The sequence below is a fragment of the Amblyomma mixtum genome, chromosome 3 (genome assembly GCF_055824585.1).
Source record: "Amblyomma mixtum isolate Tamu chromosome 3, ASM5582458v1, whole genome shotgun sequence".
NCBI classification, from domain to species: domain Eukaryota; kingdom Metazoa; phylum Arthropoda; class Arachnida; order Ixodida; family Ixodidae; genus Amblyomma; species Amblyomma mixtum.
Genome location: NC_143014.1, coordinates 315,567,021 through 315,589,958, shown reverse-complemented (window position 1 = coordinate 315,589,958; position 22,938 = coordinate 315,567,021). Strand labels below are relative to the sequence as shown.

At 45.0% G+C, this 22,938-nt stretch overlaps 1 long non-coding RNA gene across 5 annotated transcripts; it reads left to right on the top strand.

Moving 5' to 3' along the window:
* Positions 1–2,822: 2,822 nt before the first annotated feature.
* Positions 2,823–20,345, top strand: LOC149355681 (uncharacterized). Of its 5 annotated transcripts, none has more exons than XR_016291558.1 (6): positions 2,828–2,921; positions 3,482–3,645; positions 5,655–5,746; positions 7,935–8,069; positions 11,554–11,627; positions 19,911–20,345. It is a non-coding gene; the product is annotated as an uncharacterized LOC149355681 (long non-coding RNA). The 5 variants fall into 5 exon arrangements; XR_016291559.1 differs by having other exon boundaries at positions 5,655–5,776; XR_016291561.1 differs by having other exon boundaries at positions 2,912–3,033.
* The last annotated feature ends 2,593 nt before the right edge of the window (positions 20,346–22,938 follow it).

The following is a 22,938-nucleotide window of genomic DNA, read 5'->3' as shown; positions in this document are numbered from 1 at the left end:
TTTTTCTGACGCCGGCGGCAGGCATATACAGGCCGGCAGCTTCACACTCGCTGTCCGTTTCAGACGAATCTTCACTGCTGGGCTCTGAGCTTTCAGTGCCCGAGTCGGAACTGTCACTTCCATGAAGCAAAATTAGTGCCGCACGGCTCGAAGCAAGGTCATTGCCGTCCACTGTTGACTGGAAAGTGCCCGTCTGTCCCGGCTCGCCACGTACCGACGACAGGAACGAAGCGGCTGCTGCCGGTCGCGACAGGAAGCAGACGCGGCGGAAAAGAAAACGTCACGCGAGGTTCCGGTCAAATCCGCCGATTTCGGCAGATCAAGAATCGCTGCTCCACGGAGCGATCCGGGATTTACGCCTGATCCCGATCTGCCATTGGAACATACAACTCGCGCTCCCATTTTACCATTGGAATACGACTGATCCAAACCGAGCAGAAAAACTTGATCCCGATCTGCCATTGGAATTCACCAAAAGAAAGAAAGATATCGGTAAAGAGCGGACACTCCCATAGGGCCCATTTGACTGCAGCGCACCAAGCGGGCGGAGTCTCATAACATCCGGTTTCGGTTTCAACGCGCGCAGTTTGAATGGCTGCATGCGCTGCGCCTCGCTGCCTGGGACGACTTCCGGTTTCAGGGGCGCGCGGTTTAATGTTAGCATACGCCGCGCCCCGCTGCGCCGTTGGCAGCGTATAATTAAATAGATTTCGAGTGCTTTTGACCAGCCATGAACGCAGCTGCATCACAGCCTTTGCCAAATATTAGCACTCCACAAAAGACACCAGGTTTTGAGTGAAATGAGAACATTTATTTTGTGCAACATAAACAAAGCCGTGGGATGCGGAAGATGGTTCCTGGCCTCCTGCTCAAGGTGATCCTGTTGCGGCACCACGGCACACAGCAGGTGTTGCCGACGGGTGGCATCACCTGAAAAATTCGCAAGTATGGTCATTCTCAGTCACCTTATATTGTAACTCTGTAAACAGTGAAAAGGTGCGAAAGCGGCGAGGGAACGAAATTACGAGCGGAGTAAACATGTTTTTGCGAAACTCGCGTGCTGAACGTCGTTGCGCAAAGTACAATACACATACCGTACTACACGGCAGATACCAATCAGCTTTTTGCAAGCATTTCTACATTCCCCGACGTTATTGTCTACCTTCTAAAACCTAGGTGGACAGCAGAGTACGCGGTTTGTTCGAGAATATTTCGTACAAAGACGGCCACAACACGGACTACGAACCAGAAGTACACAATGTGTTAGGGGCACTGAGAACTACACGGGTGCAACGTATGTTTTAAGAAGCATAGAAAATTAAACTATCGACGCAACAGTTCTTGGTTTTCAAGCTCTTTAGAGTTTAGAAAGCCCGACGCGTTGCCTTTTTTTGCCGGTTTTCAAAAGCGCATCTCTGTGTTGTCAATGCACGGGCGAAATGTGCGTTTCCACGAGCGTAGATAACGGACTCTTTCACACGTACTACAAGAGTAAGGTTTTTGAGCTTTTCGTGCGTCATCTTTTTTTTTTCCACCAGTCTTGAAAACTACGGTCCCGTACTTGCTGCGCGGGAACGGTCGTCTTCACCGTTCGCCCACTTTCAAAAAAGTACATTTTAACCTTACACCGACAAATGTCACCCTTAAGAAGTTACATATTGTCGGGGGCCATACAAAAACGTGACGTCCCGAGAAAGCGCGAAACCAAGCAAAACTAACCGCTAGGCACAGCGCGTCGGGCCACAGGCCGTGGGCAGGTTTTTTTTTTTTTTGTTTCTACGCACCGACCGGCGAGGCTGCATCATGCAGCATCATTCCTCCCGCCGCTCCCGCCACGCCGCAGCATGACACAGCGTGCGCGCGCCCTTCACAACTGCGCCGGCGTACTAAGCTAGAGTGCTCGAAATGCAGCGTAATTTTGCATAAAGTGCTTGAAATGTAGCGTACTTTTGCAAAAACAAAACATTCCTTCCTTGACGTTGTCACAAACTGCAAGAATGCCGTGAACAACAGCCGGCTGGCCACAGAGCGAGCGCGCCGCTTCACGAACTGCAGACAGGCAACGGCGGCCGGCGCGGCCGCCTAAATTGCATGCAATACAGCGTACTTCCACAAATAAACATTTCTCACCTTGCCGCCGTCATAAACAGGAGGAGTTCTGCGTCGAAGGGCAAGAGAGACGAAAAAAATTGCGGTCTGCCCGCACGAACAAATACGCCGCACGCTTTCACGCGCACAAAACAGCCCCCACGACGCTCCGTTGTCTGCCACTCGGATGGGTCTGAGCCGCCGCGCCGGCTACCCGCCCGCGCGCGCGCGTTTAGAGACTGGTGGCGCCATCCTGGAGTTGGAAGATTATCTAGTGGAGGAGGAGGATTGCGCGTCATTTCCTGGGGCCAGATTTCGCCGAGTGTCCGCTCTTTACCAATATCTTTCTCTATGGCTTTGGTTCGACGATCTCTACGCAGACAAGTACGATTTCACATCATGCACGGCTCAACTAAGTAAGTACCGTTGTAAAACTTGCTACGATACAAAAGTTACCGTATTGCGCAAGCTCTGTGTGCAGTTACACCGCAAAGGATCGAGCGGTTGAGGCGGGAAAATTTTTGAACGTCTTTACGATAAAAACGCACAATACGGTATATTTTGCCGCTAAAGCTGTTGCACAAGTTTTAGAACTCTCGTAGTAGTTTTTGAGAAAATTAAATGATGCAAAAACAGTGGCGGTGCCCGGGAGTGGCAGCAAACCACAGCTTGCTCTGGCTTGCTCAAACTCCTAAGCCAGCCTGAGACAAGATGAAACAAGCCAATCCAAAAATCCAATATGGCAGTGCGCTTTTCTGCTTGCGGTCAGTTGCTCTTGGTCCCGAGTTCCCGGTCTGGCGACCGCTGGTTCGGTTCAAGCTTCGTACATACTGGTAACTACCTGCTCCCGCGCTGCTTTCCCGCATGATTTCCTGAGTACTTACGGAAAGTGCTTATTCACTCCTGCATTTCGACGAGTCTGTGGAGATAGCATGATGCATGGTGGTGAGCTGTGCGTTTTCTTATCGGCTGCCTAGGGCGCTCCCTCGAGAAGCAGTGGCATATATAATTCAGTTTTAATGACAGGTGATTAAAGAAAACGGCTCTTTCCTCGTGGCGTTGCATAACCCTCCTCGCAGCGGTGCCCTTCCTCCTCTACTCTAAGAGTGTGTCCGCCGTATTTTCCCGTTTTCGTTTGTTTACCGGATGTTTCTATCTGTGCACTTTGTTTGAATTATTCGTAGCGGCGACTTGGGTTTTCCCGCGTTGAGCATACACTGCTACCGCGAAAACGTTACCACGTTCAGGAACTGCCGGATAAGTGTTGTATTTGGCATTCGAGGGAAAAGGCAAGAAATTAATTTGTTTTGAGCAAATGCAGCGGGAATGAAACTAATACCCCTGTCACACGGGCACGTTTTAACTCCTTTCCTTTCAACTCCTTTCCTTTCAGCTCCCTTCAGCCAAGGTAGTCTTTATCTCGAGGGAGATGCGTGCCGTGTCAGACAGCAGTCCTTAAGGGAAGGAAGTTTAAAGAAGTTCCTTGCGAAAGGAGATCGGTCATCTCCCTCGAAGGGTGAAGGGAGTACTCTTGCTTCCAGTGTGCTTTACTTCCGAGTAAGTAAACAACCTTTGCCTTCAATCAATATATTTTTAATAGTGACTATATTAGTTATTATATCATAAAACAAGCATTACAGCTCGGTTCGCTATGTTTAATTTTAGTAGCAGCACTGTACTCTCAAGCTAGGCGCTTGCTTGACAGCTTGCTTTGACTGCGCTATATTTGTTTGTTTTAATCTGTGGTCACGCACATGCTCGCACATGTACTACCTCTAAGATGGACGATGCATCCGCGCAACCCACGTTGCCTCCGCTAAGTGCCAGCTGCCTCTCCAGCACTTTGGGAAGAAAAATGAAGGATTAATAACACTTCAGTTCTTTTTAACGTTATTCTTTTCTGCGTTTTGCACTAAATAAATAGCGCCTCAAGTGCCCCTGGCGGACCGTCTAAGGAGCTCGTTACAGGCCGTGTGACACGGAGACAACTCTTTCGAGGCGAAACTCCCTCGCACTCCTTTAGGTCAAGGAAGTTCAAGGGAGTCCCGAGTCGGCCGTGTGACAGGGCTATAACTAGTGCAGCATCAGTATTCTCTGTAGACTTTTTGAGAGCGGGATTCATTCCTTCTAGGACAGTGGCAAGCAGAAGGTCAACTGCACACAAATTTATTTTCCTCTGGTGCAAAGTAAGGAATGCAAACATTATAAGAAAACCCAAGTCTCCGCTACGAATAATTCAAACAAGGTGCACAGATCAGTGTGATAGAAACATTCAGTAAACAAACGGAAACGGGAAAATACGAGGAACATACCCTTAGAGGGGAGGAGGAGGGGTGGCGCTGCGAGGAGGGGTATGCAACACGAATGAGGAAATAGCCTTGTTTCCCGCCCATCATAATTGTCGCAAAGTGGCATCGGGTCCCCGCAATTGCTGGGTATAGCCAATTGCAAAAAGTGAACAGGTGAGGGGTAAAATTTGAAAATTTGTTTTGAGGAAATGAAAGGCGAAATTAATGTCTCACTTCTCAGGAAGGGAGGAAGGTGGGGATGAAGGAAAGAGAGAAAGGTGCCGCAGTGGAGGGCTCCGGAATGATTTCGACCGCCTGGGAATCTTTAATGTACGTTGTGTAGCACTTTCTGCGTTCTGCTTTCATTGAAACACGGCCACCGCAGCTGGGTTATTATTATTATTAATGCGTAATTGATGCTTAAGTATTGTACGGTTATGTTTGTGGTTTCGTGTCATAATGAGCTTGTCCTTACGATTACGTCCGAACGAATGGTACCATCGGATAGACCACCAAAAAATCTCGTGCGGAAAATCGGGGGGGGTTTGAGGTGGGTGAATGAATTAATTAGAGCTAAAAATGTAAAAAAAAAGTGGCCGGGGCCGAAGAAAAAGTGGCGCCAAATTTGAAAACACCGGAAGTGTGGCACCACTGGAACGGAAGTGTGGGCGAAGCCCACGCATGGCGCCAAATTTGAAAATGAAGTGTGGCGCGAAGTCTGAAGACTCAGATGGGCAATTGATGGAACTTGATTAAGTAATACAATTAATTGTGGTATCAATAAGTCATTGACTTCCGGTTTGAGGGTCTCGACTTCGGGTCACGAGTCTCAGTTGACGTGAAAAGTGTGGAAATGTTACTCGACGTCTTGGTGTGAGATGCTTGTGCATTGCTCCAATGCAGGTGCCACAGTGATCTGTAACGTGTTAGTACCGGCTCTTTATTAATAGAGTAGCATTAGAAGCAGAAGACGTTGCTAGCTGTGGCATCTACTATCGAAACCTGAAGCACCTGATGAGCTGCGCTACTTGTGCGAGAAGAAAGGACTAGGAGAGGGAAATAAAGAGCAAAAGGGAGGAAGTATAGGCGTAGGGTGGTAAAATGCATTATGTTCAAATATAAAATATACAAAAATGCAAGTCCAATGTCTGCAAATAAAACACAGTTACTCGTCAGCTACTGGTCCTGTCATTCCAATGTCCCGTGTCCACACTGTTTTATGTGAGTTAGTACAATATTTGTAGCCTAGGCTCTGACATCATGCTGGGCATATTCCAGGGAGCCGTTTTTCAATGGAGAGGAAACGAACACTCTTAGCAGATGAAGCTGAAGAAAGCGAAGATTCTTCAGCTGTGAGCAGTGAACAACAGGTAACCACTGCTTTCAGTTCTGTTTCGGAGGTGAGCACCTAAACTTGAACTTCAGACATTTAAAAACTAAACTAGGGCAACAGAAATGGTACATATGTCACCTCCAACAGACTGACATTCTCTACTGAACTGATTATTTTTTCATGTCACATGCTGTGAAATGCTGAAATATTGCTTGGGACGTGCAGCTTTCATGCCTCTAATTTTGTTACTGTTTTCACTTTGACATAGCTATTAATGTATCCTCCAGCATGTGAAAGTGATCTGCTTGGCACAGAAGGAAATAAATAAATCTGTCATCATAGCTAGTGGAGTCTTCTTCACTATCCTTTAAATTTTCACTTACTTCTTTGTTTACATATATTTAACCAGAAAACATCATCAGTGTTCTAAAATCTCAACTTCCCTCAGAAAGGTTTCTGCACAATTATATCACACTTCATTCTTCATTGTTATTCTATACCTGTATGAGCGTGAACCTTGTTTTTTCTCACACATTCCACATTTTATGTGTCTGTTGTGGGGGACACTGATGACATGGACCAGCCTAGTTGTGAATGGAAAAGGAGCTGATGTTTCTAAAGAATTAGGGTTTGGTTGCTCTTGTCTCGGTGGCACTAGTTGTGGGGCCTTGTTGGCCGAATGTTTCGGGGAATCCCCCAATGTGGAGTAGATTTGTAATAAAGGAATAACTACTCACTGCCATCCATCCACGCACAGCCATCTGGCTACAAAGGGAAGCTATACAACTTCCTCAGAAACTTCGTATTTAAAGGAAAATACATCCTGGTCCAGTGTTCGAACCCTCGACTACCGCTTCACCAGAGCAGTCGCTCTACCAATTGAGCTAACCGGGACGGCAAGTTTATGGTTGGGCGAGAGTGAATTGATCAATAACTTTGAAGTGGGAACTGCATTGGTCGAATGTTTAGGGGAACCCCCAAGGTGGAGTAGATTTGTAATAAATGAGTAATTACTCATTGACCTCCACCCGAGTGCAGCCATACGGCTACAAAGGAAAGCTATACAGCTTTCTCAGAAACTCTGTAGTTAAAGGAAAATTCGTCCTGGTCCGGGGTGCTCTATCAACTGAGATAACTGGGAAGGCTAGCATAAGTAGGGCGAGAGTGAATGGTAGGGCATTGTTTTGTGAGGAGTCTGTGGAGAGATGGCACGACCGGAACAGAAGCGGCGATATGCGTGTACATCATGTTAACTAGTAATGTGATGAACTAAATTCTAATGTTAACTTCTTAACTATTACTGATAGGTACCTGTTTGGTATTAGAAATTAGTAGCTGGTCATTACTAATAGCCCTGTCAGTTTTTAGAAATTTGAAAATGTGATTACTCTCGCCATTGCGGATCGACTAATTTGGGCCATTTTTCACACCATTCGAAAAGCCCGTGCTTGCAGGAGGGCACAGAGCAGTATTAATCAAATAACGACACTCGACGCATTTACAATGTGACATTCTCTGCCCCACCCACTGTGGAGCAGTGAAGTGGCTAGGAGCGGGGAGCATAGCAGCATGGGCAGGGCTGAGATTCTTGCGTGGGACGTGCATTAAGGAGTGTCGGGATTTGATTGACGTCACTTTGAGCCCTCCTGCAAGCACGTGCTTTTCGAATGGCGCGAAAAATGGCCCAAATCAGTCGAGCCTCGTGTACCGAGGGTAATCACAGTTTTGAAATTGTAAAACCTGATAAGGCTATTATTAATGCATAATCATTTTACTAACCATTTTACTAGTTAAAATGGTTTGCCTGCTTTTTGACGTCCACCAATGCTGGTAATACTACGCTGCAAAGTGCTTCTGTTTACCCAGAAAAAAACCTATTTTTAAACATTAGTGACCAGCTTCTGTGAAACATCTGGTGTATTATCACTAAGGCGTATAGTATAACAATGCACTACTGAACTGCTATAGAAGTTAAGGTCAGAGTCTGAAATGTAGGCAAGGTCTTTTAAATTAAAGTGCACATCAGCATTATTTTTCTGGAACAGATACTCTGCAGAAATAATGTAGTGACTCTGAAGCAGGGCATTAAGGCATAGCAGATGTTGCACTAGTCAGTACAAAGTGTTTGCAGTGGCTGCCCAAGGTTGCTTGTAAAAGAACATAGTCTGCTTTTGGTTTTGATTTTCTATGTTCAGCAATAACTGTGTCGTTCTCAATTTTTGCAGCAGGTGATGTGTAGTTACTCAAGTCGAGAACAGGAGCTTAAAAGACACAAGACAAGCTCACTGAAGAAAACCAGCAGCTAAAGGGAGAAGTTCAGCAGCTGACGCATGAACTTCAGCAGGCTCGGGATTCTCTTGGTAAGTCTGCATTTGGTGGGAAATTCTTTCGAATGTCATTCTAAGTGATGTTACTAGGTAGCACAACTTGGGTAGTCTGCGTTACTCTGTTATGTTTAAATGAAGGGAATACTTATTTCAGGTAATGTCACCTGTATGCTTGCCAGGACCATTCCTTATTACTCCGGATGAAAATTAGATTTTTACAAGTTGCAGCAGTGAACTATGTAAAGAAGAACCAAGAATAGGATCTGGGAACAGAACCTACGAACTAAAAAATTGGTGGACCCTTAAGCTTCGCCTCGAAGAGTGGAACGCGACAGCGTCTTGCAGTGCTGCCAGGGTATTACTCTTGTACGCACAAATGCACAAAGACACTTGAAGAAGTCAAAGACCACAACGCATTCACTAGGTCCACTTTTCAGTTCGAACCAACGAGCCTTTGTAGCATGTCCTGCGCATGCTTGCCTCGGGATCGAAAAGACCTGGGTCGGATTCCTCGTATTTCCCCCAATTTTTTTTTTACTTGGAGGTCATCATGTTACAACGCTAACAACGCCGACACTGGCTTTTCTGCAAGACGAGGTCCTCAATGCTGTCGAGTTAAAACTACGCTCTTGGATTGATGAAAAATTTGCAGGATGAAACAGCCAGCTGGAAAACACATGGACACAAAAAACATGGCAACACAATTGCTGACTTTCAACATGCTCTTATGGAAAGCATGCCATTAGAGGACCCTTTGTTTTTGAATTAAACGCTGATTTACTCAGACTTAAAAAATTGGGTTAAACACAATTTCTTGCCGACAATTCACATTGTAGAGTTGAGTAGAAAGTCCCTTATTAGGTAGGGGAGGCGCGTGGCCATGGGGGAGGGGTAATGAGGACTAGACAAAGTCTTCAGTGTTTCCATGGCCATCAGTCACTTCACATTGCTCTGAGCAGGCCACTAAGGGAGCCATATCTTAGTGGCCATATCTTACCTTAGTAGCCATATATTAGGAGCCATAGCTAAGTGAGAAAGACCCAGAAAGGAGGGAACTGGGAAACTTCTGTGTGGAGTGGAGTGCTGTAACGAGAGGCTGAACTGTGGAAAAGCTGTTACATGTGGTTGTAATAGATTTTGGTGAGTGCTAGCTGAGAGAGACTGGTGAAGGAGGGAACAGAAAAAGAAAAGCGTGCAAAATGGCAGGAAGAAATGAAGTTGTCTTCAACCCACGACCACCATACCATGTTCACTTAATAAAACACGTTGCGGGGCTAGTTGGTGATGCATTTTTTTTTTCTTCAGATTTGTACAGCGCTACATATTTAGACAAACACACAGAAAGACATTACAGAACGGGCACTTGTCCTGTTATGTCTTTCTGTGTATTCCTCTAAATATGTAGCATTGTTTAAATTTCAAGAAAAGACAATACCATGTGCATTCCACGAATCCGTTAACACTCCTTTCGCAGTTAACACACACTCACAAACTACAGCAACGCAATTGGGACCGTGCGTCCCACTCTGGATGCGCTTAACTGTAACTTAAGTTACCATTGAATACAATCCCCAAGTATTAATACTTACTTACAGGGCTGATAGTTATGCCATTAATTCTGTATGTGTTATTAACCCCCTAGCAGACTTGGACAAGCCAGGCTGGTCACAGGCAGATTGTCATTTCTGGCTCCTGACGAGTCCACCATGTTGTGTGTTTTTCTGGAACCCTGTGTTTAAGGCAAATAGGGCTTGTCTAAAGCATTTTTTTGGTTTGCTGAGATAATGCATTGCACACTAAATGTTTTAAATGATAATACAAATAAAAGGGTACTAAGTAACAATTTTGATATTATATTTGAAAAGAGATGTGTCCTTTGGTAGGTTAAGAAAGCACTTCTTGCATATTATTGTCATATTTCTTGACATTTAAAAAATCCAAGGACATTTGCCAGGCCTGACAGCATTTGGGAACCTCTGACAGGTAGCCACTCAGTATTCCGACTCCAGCATTTTGTGCAGCATCTGGTGGTGAAAGTTAGCAACTGCCCAGGAAGGTTCGACCCGCATAGCAGACGCTGCCCTGTACTTTGTGCCTTTGCTTATGGTGTGTGATAAAGTCGCCTGCAAGGAAGGTGTGAAATCCAGGCAATTCTGCTGTTTCAGCAAGATGGAAAGATAAATAAATTTTCGTAAATTTTCCTCTGGCAATAAAAATTATTCCACAGAGCCTCATCCAACATCCGCATTGGCAAAGAAGTTGCGCCGACAATGGCTGTGTGGTAAACCATTTTGCTGGTGATGATCTTTTCTTTCTGGATAAGTCACTATTTGATGTAAGGTGTGAACAGCATTCAGACTTGTTTTCGTTCCTGAAAAATGCTTCCATTCAGTGCCTGCAACACTCCACACTGCATAGTTATGCAATAGCCGATGCCCTAAGTTTGCCATTGCTTGGGTCGCATGTCAAGTTGGTAGTTTTCGTGCACCATGCATGTGATTTCAACTCCCTGACAGTGATACTCTGTTTGTATTGCTTGAGATTTGAAGTTAGGTCTTCAAGCATGTACCGTGGTGGCTCAGTAGGGGCACTCGGCTCTAGGCCATGTTTAGATGTAAGCAAAATGCAAAAACGTACAGAGGTGAGAAACACATTACTAGAGCTCTCAAACTGTGCCTTGTGGAAGGAACGAAGCGAGATTTTAAAGCAGGAAATGAGTTTCACAGATATTACTTGCACTCGAGCGTAGCTAGATAGACATACGAACCGTGCAGGCACAAGCACCTTGCCTGTAGAAAAGCAACTGTGTTAAGATTAACTCATTTGTTCCCCAGCACATCGCAAGCATTCTAATCAAGTTTTCACATGTCTGTACATGCACCAAAATATCTGCGGTTCGCTGTAAGGATCCCCAGGTGCTCAAAATTAAATCTGAGTCCTCCACTATGCCGTGCCTGTGCTTTGGCATGACTGCAAGTGAGGTTTAATATCCCAAAGCTGCACTTTGGTTGTGAGCGACACTGTAACATAGGGCACCAGTCTAATTTGAACTACAAGGGGTTCTTTAAACATGCACTGACACCACATAGCACACAGGCACCTTTTGCATTTTCCTACATCAGAATGGAACCGCCGAGGCAATATGTGATTCAGCAAGCCGAACGCGAAAGCAACTGTGCAACTGCAGCAGATACATCAGTGGACATTTGTACCACAACCAGTATAGCAGAGTACCCGCCCTCGGTGGCTCAGTGGTTAAGGCGCTTGGCTGCTGACCTAAAAGATGCAGGTTCTATCCCAGCCGCAGCGGCCGAATTTCAATGAAGGCAAAATTCTAGAGGCCCGTATGCTGTGCGATGTCAGTGCACGTTAAAGAACCCCAGGTGGTTGAAATTTCCGGAGCCCTCCACTTCGGCGTCTCTCATAGCCTTAGTTGCTTTGGGGCGTTAAACCTCAGTAAACCAAACCAGTACAGCAGAGTATAACTTTCCCACAATGTTTTATCCTTTTCTTGCAGGTTTGACTGCTTTTCTTCAGCACAGCAGTAAGATTTTGTCCCTTTAACATTATGCTTTTGACATCCACTGTGAGGTTAGTGACTTTTCCTTTTGTGCAAGTGTTGCTTGTATGTAATATGGTCAAGCCTCTCCCGCTATCTTTCCTCGCTATCACTCCTGTCTATGTTTAGCCTATCTTCTTTCCTGTCCCCCTTATTTCCGTGTACCACAGGTGCTTGAGATAGGAGCAGCTGTCACGACCAGTGCCTCTTTTCTCTTTCCGTATTTTGTAAAATTTTATTCTATAAACCATCGCCACCACCCCGTCACTGCAATGCACCTAGCAATGGTTGCGAGTTGATATATGCAGCATGTACTTAAGTGTAATGTATACGGTGTACATTAGCCTTGTCAAGGCGAATTGCGCGTAACTGCGCATTCGGTGTAAAGATGCCTTGGCCGCCCTATATTTTCCTGCTAGATAATACTACCAATGACAACGCAGTGGTTCTTAGCTTTAGCAGTGTATAAGTTCAGCACAGATATGTTCGCACTTTTAAGAGAGGCCGGTCGTACACGAGCACTTCGCTTCTTTCACAGCTGGCTCGTAAAACACGTCAATGAGTTTGATAATTATCCCATGTAGTGCTGCGGTCACACTAGACGTGTGGACTTAATGCGCGGCAATCTCAGTTTCATTGGCTTGCTTTCCTTTCGTATCAACCAAAATCAGGTGTTTGGCCTCAATTATGCGATCTTCTTCCATAAAGTTATCGGAGTTGACTCCACACGAGAGGAAATCTAGTAATTCCCCAGCATCAGTCAGCAAGGAAACCTTCCTGTGTTCGCCGTGTAGCCCAATGTGACCAGGCATCGTAGTGCCCCCTTTCGTTCACTTTACTCGTGAATATATAATGATCCTGCACTTGTTGAATATCTAGGTATACAGTACAGTCAACTGTGAAAGAACGGTAACGCTCTGAGGATCATAAGACAAGAAATATGCATACATAAGAAACAGGTAGCAGACCACGCACAGAGCCCTGGGTGATTCCTGGGAGAACTCAAGCTGGTGGTGAATTGGAACTAAAAATCTGGACTTACTTGTGCCGTTCAGAAAGATAAGATCAAACCATTGCTCGAAATGCTGATCTGCAGTATGTGTCTCAGTTTTACCGTGCACTTCCAGGACAAATTGTAATCAAAACTTTCCATGATGTTGAGAAAAATTGCATCTATTTGCATACACTTATCTAGACGTGCCAAAATTCGTTCATCTGAATTAGTTGCATTACGGAGGCCATGCCAAACCTAATATTGGCTGCTGGAAACGAAGTTGCAGCTTTCTGAAAAAGAGCTGAAGTGCTTGAAAATGAATACTTCTTGATCTTACCCTAAGTAAATAGTGAGACTGGCCTATAGTAAAGAAGGGTGGGCAGATGGGTCATGACAATCATGAAGTGAACAAGGGAGCGGAAAGCCTGAGGTGCTTGTCAGCATTTCGACAATAGGACTTGTCTTCGTCTGGGCAAAGTGTTCATCATTGGCGGGGTTTAAATACTGTCTCCGCTCCTAGGAGGAAGGGCCCAGTGGGGGGGAGGAGGGCTTGAAGTGGGAATGGTGGTAGAATGGGGAGGATGAATGAATCTTGTCCAGAAATGATGGCTGCTAAAGAGGATTAACCAGTTCACCTGCAAAACTGAAAAGAAAAAGGCCAGATCGACAGGAAGAAATCCAGGGGTATGGAGCAGGGAAAGGTAGAGAATGTGAGCTTGAAAGGCTGTGGGTCCAGCTGCTACAGGTGGCTTGGTATGACTCGCTGCATTGACCGGAAAAATTCAGATAAAGGATTTAAGCAGCATGGCGGAATGAAATACTGGGGAGCAAAAAAAAAACATGTTGAAGGAAAAGGGAAAAATGGGGGAGGTCAGAGAAAGTGTGAAAAGAAGGGGGGGGGGGAATGTGGAAGCCTCGAGTTCCTGAGAAGTGATAGCAAGAGGTGCAGGGTATAAGGTAAAAGTAGAAAGATAAATTGAACAAAGAGAGAAAAAAAATTAAGGGAAAAGAAAAAGGTGAATGAAGGGGAAACGATGGGTCTGGGCGGCGGGGTACGGTGAAAGAAATGATAAAGCGGTGTTAAGTACTGCTGGGGAATGCTCTGACCATGTGCAAGACCTTTCTAAAGAATTATGCCAGTGCTTTAATGTACCTGAGAGATTCTAAGTTTACTCTGTATGTGTTGATCATTGCTGGTTGTGCAGTTTTAAATTTATGGATTAGGAATGCCTTTCTGTGTTTGTTTCTGTCCCTTGCAGATTTGAAGCCTGACTGAAAATGAACAGATTGAGTTCATCGAAGCTCTGATCACGTTGATTAAAATGTTCCGACACTGCATTCTCGACGTTCCTTGCTGTGTCAGCTCCATGACCATTTAGTCTGGCACTCACTGATTGCCTGGTTTCTCCATTATATTGTGTCTGATGAGAAGAGCATTGAAGCATGTAGATAGCATTAGATGGCTTAATATTAGACAATGTTACTGAATGTTACCTACATGCTTCAATGCTCCTCTTGTAAGAAACAATATTTAGGAGAAACCGGGAAATCAATGACCACCCTACTAAATGGTCATCGAGATGACACAGCAAGGAATGCACAGAAGGCAGCGTCAAAACATTTTAATGAACGTGGTCACAACTAAGATGAAATTAAGTGCTCATTCGTCAGTAAGGCTTCAAATCTGCAAGGGACAGAAAATACAGAGAGGCATTCCTAATCCACAAATTTAAAACCTTACAGCCAGCAGGTATCAAGATATCCAAAGGAAACTTAGAACCTCCCAGGTACATTCCCACACTGGCAAAGCTCTTTAGCAAGGACTTGCACATGGTCAGAGTGTTTCCCAGTCCTTCGTAATGCCACTTAACCATTTTTTTTCAGCCTATCCTCTGCCCTGACTCATCCTTTCCCCACTCAATATCTTTTTCTTTTCCCCTTCTTTTTTTTCTTCTCTCTTTGTTCAATTTATCCCTCTACTTTTACCTTATGCCCTGCACCTCTTGCTATCATTTCTCAGGAACCCTTGGCTTCCGCATTCCTCCCCCCCACCCTCTCTTCCTTTGTAGCTTTCTCAGAACTCGTGGCCATTTTCTCTTTTTCTTTCAATTTTGTTTTTTTTTGCTCCCGGGTATTTCGTTTCGCCATGCTGCTTAAATTCTTTATCGGAGTTTTTCAGTCCAAGGCAGCCAGTCATACCAAACCACCTGTAGCAGCTGCACACACAGCCTTTCAAGCCCAAGTTTACTATATCTCCATGCTCCACACCCCCGCATTCATTTCTACTGGGCTGCCCTGTTTCTTCTCCCAGTCTTGCAGTCCCCATTTTCAACCAGTTAATCCTCTGTAGCAGCCACCATGCCTGGAAAAGATCCACCCTCCCCATTCTAATATCATTCCCATTTCACGTCCTCCTCCCCCTCACTGGGCCTTCCTCCTCAGAGTGAAGAACCTAATTAAACCCCAGTAACGATGAACGCGTTGCCTAGACAAAGACAAGTCCTTTTGTCGAAATGCTAGCAAGCAGCCCGAGGCTTTCCCCTCTCTTGTTAACTTTGTGGTGGCCTACAGAGTTTGTTGCCAGATTTCTGAATAGGGATGATCTTTGCAACCTTCCAGTGAGCTGGAGCTTCCAAATTTAAGTCTTTCATTATAAATGATCACTAGGTATTACACTGTTCTGTGCCATGGGAAAGCAATATCTTTCCCACGGAACACATAAATCTATCGCCTCAGAGGTGCTGAATTCTGTTTTTGAGTGTTATGACCAGGTGGTTCTTGTGGTGTGGTGGACGGTCGGATACCAAGAAATTTTGTCATAATCTAAAGTTGTGCTCTGTGTCACGAGCACTCAACTTAAGCAAGAAAGATTGTTTTGATGTTTTCTTTACTGCTAAAACTCATATTTATGACTGCCCCTTGAGGGTTATAATTTCAGAAAAAGAAACTTGGCAGAAACATCACCCTTTCTGCAACAGAAACCAAACATGCTAAATAGTGACGATCCCTTTCTTGCCAGTATTATAGGGAACACGGTTTTTGAACGTTTATTCTTGCACTTGCTTTATAGCATGCTTTGTTGATATCAAGGATCTGTGGACTCTATTCCTCAAGGTGGACTAATATCGTGTGTCGAGGAATCTACTGACCTGTATGGAGCTGTGGCCTTCCAAAATGCCTCTAAAATATTTATGTAGGATTTTGTCACATATCTGCAAAGAACTTGTATTTGTATTGGGTCTTGTCTCGCGGCTGTATGAAGTGACTTATTTTTGTCTCTAAGAAATTGCATTTTAGCTAGTGAACTAGCGGAATCCTGTGTACGTAAGGTATTTAAATTCATTGGCGATTATCTAGTTCCCTGTGATGGCCTGGTCCCTGATCCTTATTTAGCTTTGGTAAAAGTTATTCAGCAGTGTAGCCAGTACCTTAAACAGCTTTTGACTACCTTGAGGTTTCCAAGAATGTGTCGTAACGTTTAGTGGACTCAGGGTTTCATTCTTGGGAGATCATACGGGGTGGGCTTACGAGTCAAGAGTGATTAAGGAGGTTTTATAGCTGCCATCTATGCACGAAAGCTTTCAAGAAAGCTACTGCTAACCTTTTTATAACTATTGCTCTGAGGAAATCATGCTTGCATGCCGTGGCATCCAGTTTTTCCTAGTAAATAAGACGTTTTTACAGCATGGGATATACTATTCCTTGGTTGGTTTCAGTTGGTGAGCACCTCGAACAGAAGATAAAATATAAACTTGCCGCTAGTGACCACCGTGTTTAAACTTCAAGTTCCATAAGAAAGACAGCTGCTGTTTCATACATAACAATTTGGTTGGTTTATGGGGTTTGACGTCCCAAAGCGACTCAGGCTGTGAGAGACACCGTAGTGAAGGGCTCCAGAAATTTCGACCACCTGGGGTTCTTTAATGTGCACTGACATCGCACAGTACACAGGCCTCTAGAATTTCTCCTCCAAAAAAATTCTAGCCGCCGCGGCTAGGATCGAACCTGCGTCTTTTGGGTCAGCAGCCGAGCATCATAACCACTGAGCCACCGTGGCGGCATGCATAACAATTTATAACATCGGCTAGAGCAAATTGGTAGTTTAGCTGGCATAGATGTTATTTTCTTGGCACATGAAAAGCTTAGGGATGAGATGTGCCAACCAAGACTGTGCAGTAAACCATCAGGATCGCTTCATGGAATGTACAGAGGGCATTGTTTACTCAGTTCCCTTGGCATGTGACACTGTCTACATCTACATCAGCTGTGAGAAGCAACTTGATGCTTCCTTTTCTCAAATTCCCTTTCTGTTGCACGCACAATGAAAGAGGCACAAGGGTGCTGCCTGCCTATCTTCAAGTCGCATACTTTATAATGTTCATTGACCCATTTGAAATTTGCAAGGGGAACTTCAAGTTTGCACAATACACAGCCTTGTTGAGTTATTTGGGGAGGACAGTAACGCAGTTTCCTTTTGCAGCAATTTTGAATGGACCAGTGACAGTCTGAGCACAATGATTGATATTCTGAATTAATTTGTGCTGTTTTGAATGGATGGAATTTGTTGTACTGACAATCATTAGGCAGCACTCTGTGTGTGTACTTCTTCTGGTCTGTCGTTTGTGTTGGTCTGGTGTAGATCCATCATTACATACCTTTGGGGCTAGTGTGTGCATGAATATTCACTGTGAGGTGAGCTTTGCTGTCTTCTTTTTATATCCTCTGTTAAGATTCTGCGAAAATGGTGAAACGCCTGAAACGGATGCTTGAGAGCAGTGCCTGCCCAGAGTATACATCTGTGGTGACAGCAACAAAAATAAGGATTTTTGGCGTATTTTGCAATTATAACTTCAATTTCACTGTCTTATAGTGCAGCAATGAAAAAAAAACAAAAATGAAAGTAGGACAATGGCTTATTCCCTTCATGTAAAGAAAGCATGAAAAAATCGTGTATCTGTTAGAAAAGGTGCACAAGCATTTAATATAACACATGTGCACCAAATATGCCTGTGTCTGTTGAGCTGCGACCTCTCTGAATGTTGTCCACTTTTTTGGTACATAGCTTCATTTGTCACTAACACAATGAAACACCACCACTAAAACAAGCGGTCAGGTTTTGTTAGCTGTTAATGGATGTTTTGATTGCTTTCGTGCCTTTTGGGACTGAAACAAGTGCTATATTAAATAGGTGAGGTGTTACATTACTGTCGATTTGAAGATTATCATGGGTGCTTGCTATAGACTCTTTACAGCGACGTATCATGGGGGCTGCCATCTTTTATCACGTGATCACGCCGCCATTACTCGCCTCCTGACCGCCCGGCGCGCGCATTGTCGCGACGGCTGCTGCCTCTGATGTTTAGGTTCCGACAGGCAGTGTTTTGGCTGATACGGTTGTAAAGGAGTGGGAAGACGACACTGTGGTTGGTCCGAAGCTTCGAAGGACATGTGAAAACCCTAATTTGATCACTTTAGGCGTGAAAACGTGATCGGGCTGCATGTCGCGAAGAGCCGCTGAGCTCTCCGCCTGTTCGAGGCAAGGGGTGGATCGCCTGAATGCCGCTGAAGGCTTTGCTTAATATTTTTTATTGTTATTATCTAAAACAGCACGGTTTAATGACCCTGCGGCTGCGCAGGTCATTATCGTATTGTGTACATGCATGCGGAGACTGCTCTAAAACGCTCACATGCACATCGTACTCATTTGTTTACAACTTGTTAAAGGTGCTTAGGAAGCCTAAAATATTTTCTGTTGGTTTGCTAAACAAAGGAAGGCAACAAAAATAAATAAACAAACAAATGTTACCCAATCATGTAAGCAGTACCATGCATCAAGCAGCCTTCACAAGTTGCATGCAATCGTTTACAAGGATTCCGCGATATAATTGTTATAACGCACGCATGGCAGAGCGTTCACTACAAGAAGTTCACAGTTATGTCAGCCTCACATATTATAAAATTGTGGTACGCTCCATGCTCGATATGCGGACATGAAAATGCTCGAGGTCTCACTGGTTGTAAGTAATCAGCCGGAGTCACTTCTAGTGACTGTCTCGCATGGACCGCGAGGAAGTGACAACCGCAGAGCCCAGCTGCCGTAACGCAAATGCTTTATTCCGATTGTGGTCCACAAAAACCGCGCTACTTGGAGCGAAGTTCAACAGTAGCACCAAGACGGTGTGTAATACACGAACTGACGGTAAGCGTTGTCCGCTCGCACGGCTATGCACTGCAGAATATGCACTAGCGGTATAGGAGCGCAAGTTTTTTTTTGTGTGTGACGTTTCGGTGGCGGGACAGCTTGTTCATGCGGCTATGTTGCGCACTTACCCTCGCAGATTTTCCAAGATTGAAACCTTTCCTTCTATATTCGCTGTCTAGCGCTGGCGAACGTGTGTGTTGCGTTCGCCCGTTCGGAAAGGGTGGATGTCCAACGGGCGCGAACAGCTAGGGGCAGTACGTCCTTGTGCAATTCGGTTCCGTGAAGCTCGCAAACGATCGCATCCCGCCCCATTAACTGTTTGTCGCAATTCTTGCAATCCACAACAAAGCATGCATTTGCTCTTTCCACATTTCCACTGCTGCGTCGAGGCACACACGCCGGCGACTTACGAGGCAAGTAATGACGCCGTGTTCCTAGTGCACCTGTGGCGCCATCTGGTCTCAAAGGGAAGAACTGCGCACTGTAAACGGTCTATACTGCTCACCTTGAGTGCAGTATGATTTTTCAATTTACATTGGAGTTTATGTTTATGTAAAATTTTTTGGTTTCCTTCTATGCTGGTCATACTAATGGATGCTTTTTCATAATTTTTCTTCACAGGGAGAGGGTGATGTCCGTTGATAGGTGCTGTCACTGGACTGCACAGCACCTGTGTCGTTCATCTCTACCTCATCCTGTGTTTGCGTTGTTCCCCTTTTTGTCATATCCACCAACTAGCCCAAAGCAGTACTCTTGTGACTTTTGTTCATCTAACTGCTTCCTTTAACTTGCTATGTAATCAAGTTAAAGCTGGAAACAAGCATAAGCTTGTTTCCAGAGGTCTTCATGATATTTGGATATAAATTATCGTGCAGTATGATAATCTTGCTTTAACGGAGGAAGGCGACCATGGTAGAGGCATCATCACAACGTGATGATGCCTCCTGCAAATCAAGCTGTGCCGGTGAGAAGAACCTCAACCCGGGCTCATCGGGACGAATTCGATGCCTTTCTCAAGGAATGCACTCCCATCAAGGAAGCGCCGCAAATTGTGCAAGATATGCTGGGCGTTTCTTGTAACAATGCCACTGTTCCCTTCCCTTTCGGGTGCTGTTGCAGGATTCCTCGTCCCTATCCAGCGGTGAAGCCTTTTCTGACATTGCGGAACCTCACTCATCCTTGACACAGGACCTGCATGTGCTCGACAATACGTGAGCGATGTGATCCCCATCACTTTCGCCGGGGACACGACCACACTCAAGGAGCACCTAGCCAACCTGATGGCAGCCTGCAAAGCGAAGCACGCGCTAGAGGACACCAGCGGTGTTGGAACTGCGTTCTATCTTCCCCTTGTTCTCCAGAGAATCGCCGCAGCCGGTTGTGCCTGGGTCTCCTGCGTTCCTGTGTGCCTTTCTCTGCGCGGGCCCGCCGTCCCGTAACAGTATGCACATCGTCAAGTTTTGATGCGAGTGTCTTCAAGAACTAGTCATTTTAGAAAAATTTAAGGACAATGAGGTACCAATGGCTTGTGCAATAAATGAATGCACTCATTTAGATTTCGCTTCTATCATTTTTTAAACTATTCTGTAGTACACTTCCACAAAATGATTTTGAAGTGTTAGAAGAATGTTGATAAAGATATATCATACAGTGGTGATAAGTTGATGGTAGGAGTTAAAAACACTATGAAAATCAGTGCTTTGGGTATTGGTGGCCAGTAGTCTGCAGAAGATTGTTGATGGACCATCATTAAGTCATTGGTAGGAAGTGTTAGAAACTTGATAAGTAGATGATATAGGAGGTATAAAGACTTCTTATGTACTTGAGTCTTTTGAATATCGGTGGTCAATTGTCGAAAGACCGTTGCTAGGTTGTTGAGACATTGCTGGTAAGTGGTCGATATCAAGTATGTAAACTGTCGCTAAGTGGATGATAGGAGGTAATAAGACTTTTCATGTACTTCAGTCTTGAATATCGGCCAATTGTCGGAAGACAGTTGATAGGTTGTTGATAGACATTGTTGGTAAGTGGTCGATATGAAGTGTGGAAACTGTCGATAAGTTGATAGGAGGTGTAAAGACTTTTTACGTACTTGAGTGCCTTTTGAATATCGGTGGCCAATTGTCGGAAGACCGTTGATAGGTTGTCAATAGGCTGTGCTGGTAAATGGTCAGTAGAAGGTATGTAAACTGTTGATAAGTGGATAGGAAGTATAAAGACTCTACGTACTCGGGTCTTTTGGATATCAGTGGCCAATTGTCGGAAGATGGTTGATAGGCCGTTACTACGAAGACTTTCTATTCAGTGTTACTAGGTTCTATCAACTTTTGTCTGAAGGCTTTATAAAGAATGTTACTAAAAATTTTTGTGATGGTATACAAAAAAAAAATAGAGAACAAAATAAGGAACAAATGAGCCATGAGTGAATTCGGTGATCGTTTACACCCATACACTTTTCTGCTCATTCTTTGCAATATACGGCAAGCATATTTTATTCCAGGGCTGTAAAACAACACTTCCTTGCAATGTATGCTCTGCGAAAATTTGTATTTCTGCATTCGTAGTTATGTTTTAGTCTCAAGCCAATTATGCCCACGCTGTCTTCCCGGCATTCCCACGGTGGATGAAGTACCCTTTAAGAAACTCGCACAGACAGTGGCACCAGCTTACCATCTAGTATAGTGCTCTAGAACATCTACCCGCACGGTGGATATAGTGTTCTAGAATATGGGGTAGTGGGTTCAGGAACCGGCGTGCTGCATGCGATGTTGTTAGGCGGCGAATGTCGACAGGTCCTGGATGTATGTGGCGGCGCTGTTGTAGCGTAGGCTGTAAGTGCGCCTCATCCAGCCAGGCCGGCGGCAGCTTTTCTGTGCTGCATCACAGTGCTTTGCTGTGATGACCTCGTTTGCCGCAGAAACCCAAACATCTTTTTTGCTACGAAAGCAACACTAGGCTAGTCGCTGAGCCATTTCGCGTAGCTCTGGAAAGGCCAAGCTGCGCATGCTCAAGGAGTGGGTGACGTTACACAGTGCACAGCTGGCATGCCTCTTTCTTCTTTCACTCCCACTTCCTCCCTTCCTCTACAAACGGACGACGGGTGTCCACCGAGATATGTGAGACAGCTACTGCGTAATTTCCTTTCCTCAAATACAATTTTTATTTCTTCATTACGACCTTTCTCTTTCTTCCTTCACTACCACTTCCTCCCTTCCTGTACGGTGCAGCCCGGGAGTCCACCGAGATGACAGAGAATTACTGCGCCATTTCCTTTCCTCAAAAAGCGTTGCGTTCAAAGGTGTTTCCAACCGGCAAGGCATCGCGCCAAATGGGTGGTGACGTTCCGTGGACTCCCTGGCAGTGCAACTTGAACACGCTGCCGCTTCCCAGTTCTATAGGCGAAGGTTAAGTGTCATTAAATTAGCAGTTAATTAGTATTTAGTCATGAATAAGTAATTAGCCATTTATTAGTAATTTGTCATTGCTTAGTAATTGTCATTAATTATATGTGACGTCGCCAGTTCCACAGAGGTAGTCAAAGTGGTGTGGAAAGCGCTTTCGCCTCTACACACTTTAGACAGTCAAAGTGCCCCTGAATTTTTAGTGTCTGCGTTATAAAAGTGAGGCGATGCCGGGTCTTCGGCGTCAACATCATTGCTTCACTGCCAGGTGCAAAACGGGGTATCAGTGGGGTATCGAACCCAACCGCGGCGGCAGCATTTCGATGGAGACGAAACGCAAAAGGAGCCCATGTGCTGTGCGATGTGAGTGCCCGTTAAAGATCCCCAGGTGGTTTAAATTATTCCGGAGACCTCCACTCAGCACCGCTTTCCTCATTTCTTCTTTCACTGTATCCCTTACCTTACGGCACGGTTCAGGAGTCCACCGAGCTATGTGAGACGGTTACTGCGTCATTTCCTTTCCTCAAAACCAATTTTTGCATTTTACCGCTCGTTTCGACAAAAATGCATGCTTTAGAACAAAATAAAAATGAGGGCAGTCGTTCACAAGTTACCACATTTAAAATTGTCACGTTTGCTTCGAGTTCGCAACAAGCCGTTATCGCTGAACGATTTACAAGTGGACCTTAAATAGCGCTTCTACCGACGCCCCGCAGCCGTCTTTGAGTCCGCTCGGCACTGTGGCT